Genomic DNA, 12,478 nt, shown 5'->3' with positions numbered 1-12,478 from the left:
AAAGACAGAGGGTTACATACAAAGGAACTCCCATAAGACTATCAAATAACTTTTCTACAGAAACATTGAAGGCCAGGAGGGAGTGGCAGGAGATACTCAAAGTGATGGAAAACAAAGGCCTACAACCTAGATTGCTTTATCCAGCAAGGCTATTATTTAAAGTTGATGGAGAGATAAAGAGCTTCCCAGAAAAGAATAAGCTAAAGGAATTTATTACCACCAAGCCAGTATTGCAAGAAATACTAAAAGAACTTCTGTAAATAGAAGAAAGATGAAAACAATCTAGCTACAAATTTAAAAATGGCAATAACTATGTACCTATCAATAATCACTTTAAGTGTAAACGGATTAAATGCTCCAATCAAGAGACATAGGGTGGCTGAGTGGATAAGAAAGCAAGACCCTTGTATATGCTGTATACAAGAGACTCACCTCAGATCAAAAGATACACAAAGACTGAAAGTGAAGGGTTGGAGTAAGACATTTCATACAAATGGAAATGAGAAAAAAGCTGCAGTTGCATACTTATATCTGACAAAATAGACTTTAAAATGAAGAACATATTAAAAGACAAAGATGGGCACTATATAATAATAAAGGGATTGATCCGACAAGAGGACATAACTCTAGTAAACATCTATGCACCCAACATAGGAGCACCTAAATATATAAAACTGATATTGACTGACATAAAGACAGAGATCAACAATAACACTATCATAGTAGGGGACTTCAACACACCTCTGACAACAAGGGACAGGTCTTCCAGACAGAAAATCAATATGGAAACAACGGCCTTAAATGACACATTGGACCACTTGGTTTTAATCGATATTTTCAGAGCATTTCACCCCAATGCTACAGAATACACGTTCTTCTCAAGCACACATGGAACATTTTCCAAGATAGACCATATGTTAGGCCACAAAACAAGTCTTAATAAATTTAAGAAAATTGAAATCATACCAATTGCCTTCTCTGACTACAGTGCTATGAAATTAGAAATGAACTACAGGAAAAAAACTGGAAGACACATCAATTCATGGAGGCTGAATAACATGTTACTAAATAATGAATGGATCAACCAGGAGATCAAGGAAGAAATCAAAAGATATCTCGAGACAAACGAAAATGAAAACACGACAACCTAAAATCTATGGGATGCCATGAAAGCAGTCCTCAGAGGGAAATTCATAGCATTGCAGGCCTACCTGAAGAAACAAGAAAAATCACTAATCAACAGTTTATCTTCACACTTAAGGGATCTGGAAAAAGAACAGCAAAATAAGCCCAAAGGGAGTACAAGGAAGGAGACAATAAAGATCAGAGTGGAAATAAATGAAATAGAAACCAGAAAAACAATACAAAAGATCAATGAATCCAAGAGTTGGTTCTTAGAGAAGATAAACAAAATTGACAAACCTTTAGCCAGACTCATTTAAAAAAAGAGAGAGAGGACCCAAATTAATAAAATCAGAAATGAAAGAGAAGAAGTGACAACAGAAACCGCAGAAATACAAAAAATTTTAAGAAACTACTATGAGCAACTATATGCCAAAAAATTTGACAATCTGGAAGAAATGGACAATTTTCTAGAGGTGTACAACCTTCCAAGGCTAACTCAAGAAGAAACAGAAAACCTGAATAGACTGATTACCACCAGGGAAATTGAATCAGTAATCAACAATCTCCCAACAAACAAAAGCCCTGGACCAGATGGCTTTACAGGTGAATTTTACAAAACGTTCAAAAAAGAATTATCACCTATTCTCCTCAAGCTCTTCCAAAAAATTCAGAAGGAGGGAAGACTCCCAAACACTTTTTACAAAACCACTATCACCCTGATCCCAAAATCAGACAAAGACACCACAAAAAAAGAAAACTACAGGCCGATATCTCTAATGAACATAGATGCAAACATCCTCAACAAAATATTAGTGAACAGAATTCAGCAACACATTAAAAAGATCATACACCATGATCAAGTGGGATTCATCCCTGGTATGCAAGGGTGGTTCAACATCCGCAAATCAATTAATGTGATACACCACATTAACAAAATGAAAAATAAAAATCACATGATCATATTGATAGATGCAGAAAAAGCATTTGATAAAATCCAGCAGCCATTAAGAAAGTGGGAATAGAGGGATCATATCTCAACATAATCAAGGCCACATATGATAAACCCACAGCTAACATCATACTCAATGGGAAAAAGCTAAAACCATTCCCCCTAAGATCAGGAACAAGGCAAGGTTGCCCACTTTCTCCACTTCTATTCAACATAGTGCTGGAAGTTCTAGCCACAGCAATCAGACAAGAAAAAGAAATAAAAGGAATCCAAATCGGTAAGGAGGAAGTAAAATTGTCATTATATGCAGATGACATGATACTATATATAGAGAACCCTAAAGACTCCATAAAGAAACTATTAGAGCTGATAGATGAATTTAGTAAAGTAGCAGGATACAAAATTAATATAAAATAATTGCATTTGTATATACCAATAATAAAACATCAGAAGGAGAAATTGAAAAAACAATCCCATTTACAATTGCTTCGAAGACTATAAAATATCTGGGAATAAATTAACAAAAGAAGTAAAAGATCTGTACTCAGAAAATTATAAGACACTGAAGAAAGAAATGAAAGAAGATACAAATAGATGGAAACACATACCATGTTCATGGATAGGAATAATTAATATAGTTAAAATGTCCATACTGCCTAAGGCAATATACATATTCAACACAATTCCTATCAAACTACCAACAACGTTTTTCACAGAAACAGAACATATAATCCTAAAATTTATACGGAACCATAACAGACCACAGATAGCCTCAGCAATCTTGAGAAATAAGAACAAAGTGGGAGGTATAACGATACCTGACATCAAATTATACTACAAGGCTACAGTAATCAAAACAGTATGGTACTGGCATAAAAACAGACACATAGATCAGTGGAACAGAATAGAGAGTCCAGAAATAAATCCATGCCTATATGGCCATTTAATCTACGACAATGGAAGCAAGAATGTACGGTGGGGTAAAGACAGTCTATTCAATAAATGGTGCTGGGAGACCTGGACAGATACATGCAAAAAAATGAAGCTGGACCACCTCCTTACACCATATACAAAAACAAATTCAAAATGGCTTAAAGACTTAAGTGTAAGATCTGACTTCCAAAAAATTGAAGAGACAGTACTCCCTAACTCATTTTATGAGGCCAACATTACCCTGATACCAAAACCTGGTAAGGACAACACAAAAAAAGAAAACTACAGACCAATATCTCTGATGAATACAGATGCAAAAATCCTAAACAAAATTCTAGCAAATCGAATACAACAATGCATTAAAAAGATTATTCATCACGACCAAGTGGGGTTCATCCCTGGGGCACAAGGATGGTTCAACATCAGCAAATCCATCAATATGATACATCACAGAAACAAAATAAAGGACAAAAATCATATGATTATATCAATTGATGCAGAAAAAGCATTTGACAAGATACAACATCCATTTATGATTAAAACACTTAGTAAAATAGGTATAGAAGGAAAATACCTTAACATAATAAAGGCCATATATGACAAGCCCTCAGCTAATAAAAAAAAAAAAAGTAAGATCTGAAACCATAAAATTTGTAGAAGAAAATATAGGAAGAAACTTCACAGAGATTACCCGGAGTAAGATTTTTACTGATATATCTCCTCGCACAAGGGAAGTAAGAGAAAAAATAAACATGTGGAATTACATCAAACTAAAAAGTTTTTTCACAGCAAAGGAAACCATCAATAAAACAAAAAGGGACCCTACTGAATGGGAAAAGATATTTGCCAATGATATATCTGATAAGGGGTTAATATCACAAATTTGTAAAAAACTCACTCAACTCCAAAGAAACAAACAACCCAATTAGAAAATGGGCAGAGGACATGAAGAGACATTTTTCTAAAAGGGACATACAGATGGCAAACAGACATAAGAAAAAATGCTCAAACTCACTAATCATTAGAGAAATGCAAATAAAAACCACAATGAGATACCACCTCACCCCAGTCAAAATGGCTATCATCAATAAATCAACAAACAAGAAGTGTTGGCGCGGATGTGGAGAAAAGGGAACACTTGTGCACTGTTGGTGGGATTGCAGATTGGTGCAGCCACTATGGAAAATAGTATGGAGGTATCTCAAAAATCTGAAAATGGAACTACCTTATGATCCAGCAATTCCACTCCTAGGTATCTATCTGGAGAAATCCAAAACTCTAATTCAAAAAACTTTATGCACTCCTATGTTTATTGCAGCACTGTACACAATAGCCAAGACATGGAAACAACCAAAATGCCCATCGGTAGATGACTGGATTAAGAAACAGTGGTACATTTATACAATGGAGTATTACTCAGCCATAAAGAAGAAAGAAATCTTACCATTTGCAACAACATGGATGGACCTGGACAACATTACGCTAAGTGAAATAAGTCAGACAGAGAAAGACAAATACCATATGATCTCACTTATATGTGGAATCTAAAGAAAAAACATTGTTGTGTTACATATCTTATCTACCTGTTAACAGCTGTTCTCAGTGGGATAGTTGGTTCAATATAAGTTACTCTGTTATGGCTGGAATAAACAGCTTTCCTCTTTACAATTTGGCACATTCTATATTATACATAAAAAAAATCTAAAAGAACTCAAGAGATCGAAATAAGGAAATTAGAAAAGCCTAAAAACTTGAGTTATAGATTTCCAAACTCCAGTCTAATCTAAGACGATCTTCATGACTAAGCATTCTGTTTAGATCAAATGCCCTTCTTTTCTCATCTTCAGTTTTGTTCTTTGGCAAGAGCATTGTACTTGGACTGAAAAAGTCAAGGTTTGGTTTCTGGACTTCGGTATTAAAATTGTGTGATCCCGGACAAACCTCTTTCTTTTACCACTTGGTTTTATCATTAATCAAGGAAGATGGCCATCCATGCCTGCCTTCCACAAGCCTTTTTGGGAATAAGCAGGGGAATTGCTTGCCCTGTCTTCCTAACAGAGATGGTGTGACATCAGCTTAGCTACGAAGGCAAGGTTCACAAGGCTGCCATCCTCATAGAGATGTGGGTGTGTTAACAGTTTTCTGGCTCTTGGACAATTTCTTCTCATGCTCTATTTTTCTTTTTTCTTCCTAATTAGAACTGTGAATTAGACACAAATGTAATTGCTGTTTCCTCCTCCATCTGGTTCAGATTGTCCTGCTGAACATTGAGAATTAAAAAGAACACAGGTGTTTGAGTGGGATCCTGGTTTCAGGATAGCTTACTGGCCAGCTGGACCTGACCAGAGATGATTCCCTATAGACAGATCATAGAAAAACCCAGACTATCAGAAGGGTTTTGGTCAGTATTAAAAACCAAACAAAAAGAGCCACGTATGTGATTCAAAAGTAAAATGGCATTAAGTTGGACAGCCAGATAGATATATTGTTATGAGTAGAATTACCTTTTAGCCTGTATTTTTGGGCATTAGGGGGTAAGACTTCAATGGCACAGCCCCACTTTGTCTCTGACTCTGCTTTTTCTAGGCTTTATCTCTGACCAACCCTCTTCTTGTTGTCATAGCCTCATTTAGGTATTTTACTAATGTCAGTCCAGTTGGTGTCTTGCTGCCACCTCATAGTCACCTCACATTTCTGCTCAAGTGCTTCATGGGCTGAGATTATAACTTGGCTCTTAAAACATTGTTGCTTCCTGTTCGCAAATTTGGTAAGAGAACCTTAGTATAACAACCCCCATGTCTAGACTGCACAGTGGACTAGGTTCTTTATATATTTATCTCCTTTTGAACTTCACACCAGTCTGAAAGCTCACAACTTTCCTTTTACAGATGTGGAAACTAAGGAGCGCAGAGGTAAAAGCATCTTCCCCAGGTCACAAAGCTTGAATGTTGCAGAGAATGTTCAAACTCGGTTCTGACCCCAAACTCAAAGTCCTGCCTGCTGCTGCTGCTGAATATGTACTAGATGGATGAATTATTCCATATTTTCAAGTCACTTGCAGAAGAAAGGGGACCTTAAAAAAAAAAAAAAAAAAAAGGTGATTTAGTCAAAGAAAGAACTCCCCAATCTAGCATGCCTTCATGTCTTTCTGCCTGAATTCATCTTTCTCCTCCTAGAATTCCATGAGTTCATATTCACTGAGTACCTACTATGTGCTGAGAACACACAGTAATAGAAAGATATGAAGCCTGTAGTTTAGTGAGAGTGCCAACTGGTACAACCCCTAAAGAAGGCAATTTAACAATATTTTTCACCTTCCAAATGTTCATAACCTTTGACAAGCTAGTAATTACTCACATATGTGCATAAAGCCTACCATCTAACTAGGAATATTGACAAATATATAAATAAATGCAAAGTATATAATCCCAAATTGAGATAAGTACTATAAAGGAAAAAAGAGTTGTATCATTCAGGGTTCTACCATAGAAACAGAAACAGTAAGAAATAGATATATATGAGATAGATTGATTACAAGGAGTTGGCTTATGTGATCATGAGGCTACTTAGGCAAGTCTGAAATCTGTAGGGCAGGCTGGAAACTTTAGGGCAAGAGCTGATGCTATTGTCCATCAGGTAAAATTTCTTCTCCTTCAGGGAAATTTCAGTTTTGCTCTTAGGGCCTTTCAACAGATTAGATGGAGCTGACCGAGATTATTCAAGATAGTCTTCTTTACTTAAAGTCAGTTTAAGTAGACGTTAGTCACATCTATAAAATACCTTCACAGTAACACTTAAATTAGTGTTTGATTGAATACTGAAAACTATAGCCTAGCCATGTTGATACATAAAATAAACCAGTATGGGGGGGTTAAAAATATGTTACTGAAGATGTATTCAATGGAAGAAACAAAATCCAAATCACAGTATCTTAAACAATACATTTTTTTGGTTTACAGCACAGGAAAATCAGATATAAAATGGGGTACTTTGGCTCTAGCCATCTGCGTGGCCCTACATCCTCCATGCTCAGGCTGCTTCACAAGATGGTTACAGCAGTTCCAGGCCTCATCTGCATGAGAAAGAAAGACCATCACTTCCTGTCACTCTCTCCAAAGGGTGGGATATCTTTTAGATGCCTCCAGCAAACCTCCTCTCATGTCTCATTCACCTGAGTTGGGTCATGAGTCTATACTTTGGCTAATCTTGTGACAGGAATACCTCACACTAATAGGCTTAGTCTTGAGGTCCTGAGTCAGTAGTGAGGGAATGGATAGCTATGCTTGCTTTAGAGCAATGCCTCCCTACCTTTTTGACAAATAATAATGCTTGTACGGCTGGCTGACTGGGATGGCTCAAGCAAGAACCCTTGGGGCTCCAGACTGCCCAGGGTCCACCTTGCTGTCTGAACACCAGTGAATGGCAACACATATGTTGAGTTAGACCAATTAAGAACCACATCTTAGGGATAGGGTCCACCCCAAATTGTGAGGCTTCTACTCAGTAGGGGAGAAGTGGAATGGTTATTGAGGACCCAATGGGTAGTAAGTAGAGGGAATAAGAAGGCTCTAGGAACCCAGGATGTTTCCCAAGGTTTTGGTTTCAGTAACTCTGTAGATACCAGTGGTGTACTAGAGCTGGTTTATACAGACTCACAAGAGCAAACTGTGTCTTGTACCAATTCTATATTCAGTGTTGGGAATATTTATACCACAGAAATTAGCAAATGCTACAAGTCAGTGTTTTGTTTTGTCTTTTTCTAATGGGGAGTTGGTTGTTAAACCTTTACCAGTACATGCAGGTAGTGCCATGCCACAAGAGAGAGGCATGGTGGAGGAGGAACAGGGTTGGTCTTTCTCTGTTGGGATCCTGTTTTTTTTGTTTTGTTTTGTTTTGTTTTTCACTTCAGGTGAAATTCCATAAAATCCACCATCTTACTCAGCCTTGTTGAACTTCATTCAAGCTCATGGGTTATGTCCTCTTTATTTATTCTCCATTATAATATTTTATTTTTGAGAAGGTTGCACATTTACATGGTTAAAAATTCAGAAGATACAAAAAAATATCCAGCCATCTCATTTTCTACCCTAGAGAAAACCAATGTTAATGGATTTTTTGGTATATTTTCTGAAAATTCTTAAATAAGTAAATAAATTCTTAGAATATTTTTTAACACACACACACACACACACAAACACACACATGCACACACTTCTGACCTTGCTTTTCTTCATTTAATAAAACATCTTGGAGATGTTTCCATACCAGTATATACAGAATTTCCTTGTTCTTTTTTACAGCTGCATGGTAATCCATTTGCACATTAACAGCTGGAGTGAATGACTTTGAACATACTTCCTTTTGTGCATACATGGATATATCTATAGGACCAATTCCTACCAGTAGAATTGCTGTTAAATGGTTATGTGTATTTGGAAACTGAAAGCTATTGTGAAATTATCTGCTGTTGAAATTGCACCAATTTACACTCTTGTTAGCAATGGATAAGATACTTATTTCCTCACAGCCCTGTCCACAAAGTATGTTATCAAACATTTGTTCTTTGTCAACCTGATATGAAAAAAATCATTGACCAGTATAATTTAAATTTTCTTTTCTTTTATTATGAGTGAGGTTGAGCCTCTTTTTATGTTTATGAACCACTTCTATATCCCTTTTCATAACCTGTCTGCATGTATACTTTTTCTACTTTTTTTTGTTAAGTTTTTGGTATATTTCTTATTAAAACTGAGTTATTTTTCTCTGAAAGCAATTATCCTTTTGTGGAAAGAGTTGTAAATACATCCCCTCCATTTGGTCACTTGTTTTTTAGCTTTGTTTCTGGTGATTTTTTTCCCCATGAGTTTTTAAAAATTTTTATATAGTTGAATCTTTTATGGCTTCTTGGTTTTATATAATATTTCCTCACTCCAAAAATTATTTTAAAAACTATTAAACATTTAACTCATTTTTTCTCTAGTACTTTTATGAGTATGTTTTTATTTTTACATTTAAATCTTTGCTTCATATGGGTTTTGTTCTTTTTTTTCTCATGTGACTATATGGTTGCCTCGATATTATGTACTGGATAATCCACTTTTTTCTCCACATTTAGACATTAACTTATAGAAGGGAAAGCTGGAAGGATTGGTACCTGCCATTTAGACAAAAGAGAGACCTTCCTGTCTTTGGAAAGTGACAGCAGAAGCAAACATCTACCTGCTTGAAGCAGATTTCTGGGTTTGCTTTAATTTCCTATTAAGAATTCTGTGTGATTTCTGGGTGAGATGGTGGAGTAGCTAAACACTGTGCTCACCTCCTCCCACAACTACATGAAAATTACAACTAAATTAGAGAACAATCACCTAAAGAACCATCTAAGGACTAGCTGAACAGAACTCCTAAGCTAAGGCTATAAAGAAGAAGCCATGTGCATACTGGTAGAAGGGGCAGAGACATGAAAGGGGCTGGTCCCACACTCATGTGTGGCAGTTGAGAATTGGGAGGGACAGCTTGGCTATAGAGGTCCTCTCTGAGGAGCAAGGAGTCCTAGCACCACACCAGGCTCCCCAGCCCAGACCACCAGTGTCAGGAAGAGGAGTCTCCATAACATCTGGTGTGAAAACCAGCAGGGATTCTATCTAGGTGAGATGGAAAACTGCTAGAAACCCAGGCCTGCATACAGATTCCTTTGCTCACAAATACTCACCCTATGCTCCAGCAAAGGGACAGCAGCTCAAAAGGTGCCAATGACATACAGGGAAGAAGTGAATTGTATGACTTCAGTTGAGGGCTGAAGGAGATTAAGTGCTGCCATTGTTTCTATGTTGAGCCCTCCTCCCACACAGCCTGCAGGCACAGGTAGGCAGGAAATCTGAATCTGCATTAATGCAGTGGACACTGCTTGCCTTACCAAACATTCAAAGGAGAATTAACACCTATCCTTGTCAAACAATTCCAAAAAATTGAAGAGAAGGAACAACTCCCAAGCTCATGTTACAAGGCCAAAATTACCCTGGTTCCAAAACCAGACATAGATTCAATGCAATCCTTATCAAAATACCAATGACAGTTTTCACAGAACTAGAACAAACAGTCCTAAAATTTATATGGAACCACAAGAGACCCCAAATAGCCACCGCAATCTTGAGAAAGAACAAAGTTGGAGATATCATTCTACCTGATATCAGACTGTACCATTACTAGGCTATAGTAATTAAAACAGCATGGTATTGGCATAAAAACAGACACAGAGATCAATGGAAAAGAATAGAGAACCCAGAAATAAACCCATGCCTATATGGTCAATTAATCTATAACAAAGGAAGCAAAAATATACAATGAGGTAAAGACAGTCTCTTCAATAAATGGTGTTGGGAAAACTGGACAGATACATGCAAAAAACAAGTGAAATGACTAATTTCTTACACCATATTAAACTAAAAATTCATTAAAGACTCAAATATAGGACCGGAAACCATAGTATTCCTAGAAGAAATCATAGGCAGTAAACTCTCTGACATTGCTCATATATATATATATATGGCTATATATCCTTGGGCAAGGGAAACAAAAGAAAAAAAAATAAACAAATGGGACTACATGAAACTAAAAAGTTTTTGTACAGCAAAGGAAACCATCAACAAAATGAAAATGCAACCTATTGAATGGGAGAAGATATTCACCAATGATATACCCAAAAAGGGGCTAATATATAAAGAATTCATACAACTTAACACACACACACACACACACAAAATCAGACTAAAAAGTGGGTAGAGGGCAGAGGACCTGAATAGCCATTTCTCCAAATAGGACATACAGATGGCCAATAAACATATGAAAAGATGCTCAATGCCACTAATCATCAGAGAAATGCAAATCAAATAAAACCACAATGAGATATCACCTCACACCTGTCAGAATGGCCGTTATGAAAAAAATCAACAATCAACAAGTGTTGGCAAAGACGTGGAGGAAAGGAACCCTCGTGCACTATTAGTGGGATTGCAAATTGGTGCAGTCTCTATGGAGAGCAGTATGGAGGTTCCTCAAAAAATTGAAAATAAAACTACCTTATGATCCAGCAATTCCGCTTCTGGGTATTTATCTAAAGAAATCTAAAACACTAATTCAAAAAGATATATTCACCCCTATGTTCACTGCAGCCTTATTTACAATAGCCAAGATATGGAACAACCTATTGCTCATCAATAGATGATTGGATAAAAAAGAGGTGGTACATATATACAATGGAATATTACTTGGCCATAAAAAAGAATGAAATCTTACCATTTGCAATAACATGGATGGGCCTAGAAGGTACTATGCTAAGTGAAATAAGTCAAAGAGAAACAAATAACATATGATTTCACTAATATATAGAATTTAAACAAATAAACACAACAGAAACAGACACATAGATACAGAGAACAAATGGTTGCCAGATGGGAAAGGGGTTGGGGGCTGAGTGACAAAGGTGAAGAGATTAAGAAGTACAGATTGGTAGTTACAAAATAGTCATGGGGATGCAAAGTACAGCATAGGTAATATAGTCAGTAATATTGTAGTAACTATGTATGGAGCCAGGCGGGTACTAGATTTACTGAGGGGCTTCAGACATTTTATGTCTAATCACCACATTGTACTCCTGAAATTAATATAATATTGAATGTCAACTGTAATTGAACAAAAAATTATGTGCGTGGCTAGGGTGGAACAGGGACACAAAAGTAATGAGTTTCACAATTTGTTGATATTGCTGTTCCTATTGTTCTTTTTTTTCCTTGAGGGGGAGGTCATACAAATCAGAGAGGGAATTGAATGCAGAACTAAGCCGCTTTTTGGGCCTCTGCTTTGAACTACTTGCTTATTTCCTCCCTTTATCAAGAAATTCCTTGTGTAATTCTTGGGTAACATCATTTTTGCTATAAACAAAGTAAAAGTTTCTATTCATATAATAAAACATTTTGATCACTGTTTCGGAGAATGTAGAAGTTCGTCTTAACCAAAGCTAATCTTGGCTCAGAATCTGTAGATGGTGGAAACTTCAACGGTCATTGTTTCTGAGGTCGGGGCAGGAAAAAAAAAAAGGAGGAAATGCAGACAGCTGACAGAGTGACCAGAGGTTGTGGTTCTGTCACATGCTGGTCTCTGGCAATGGTCTAAGACCAGCAGACAGAGCCTTGTTAGTCTGGGGAGTGAGTGGCCCAGGCAGATTGCTCATCCTGCCTTGCACCTTCTGCACAGAATGGCTTGCTGGGAGCTGGGAGGTATAACAGGCTGCCTATTGGATAGCTCTTGGCAGCATCCCCACATAGGGGAGAAGTGGGCTTGGTCAGCTGAAACTTCAAAATAAAAGTAACATAATCCTCCAAGCTACTGCTAAACACTTAGAGGAACTGAAATGGCCTTTCACCTCCTTCTGTCCACATACTCTGACTACACAGCCCTGTAGTAGTGTCGCAAATG

The sequence above is a fragment of the Rhinolophus sinicus genome, chromosome 16 (genome assembly GCF_057876585.1).
Source record: "Rhinolophus sinicus isolate RSI-liver-muscle chromosome 16, RSI-T2T, whole genome shotgun sequence".
NCBI lineage: Eukaryota > Metazoa > Chordata > Mammalia > Chiroptera > Rhinolophidae > Rhinolophus > Rhinolophus sinicus.
This window is presented reverse-complemented; position numbering follows the sequence as displayed.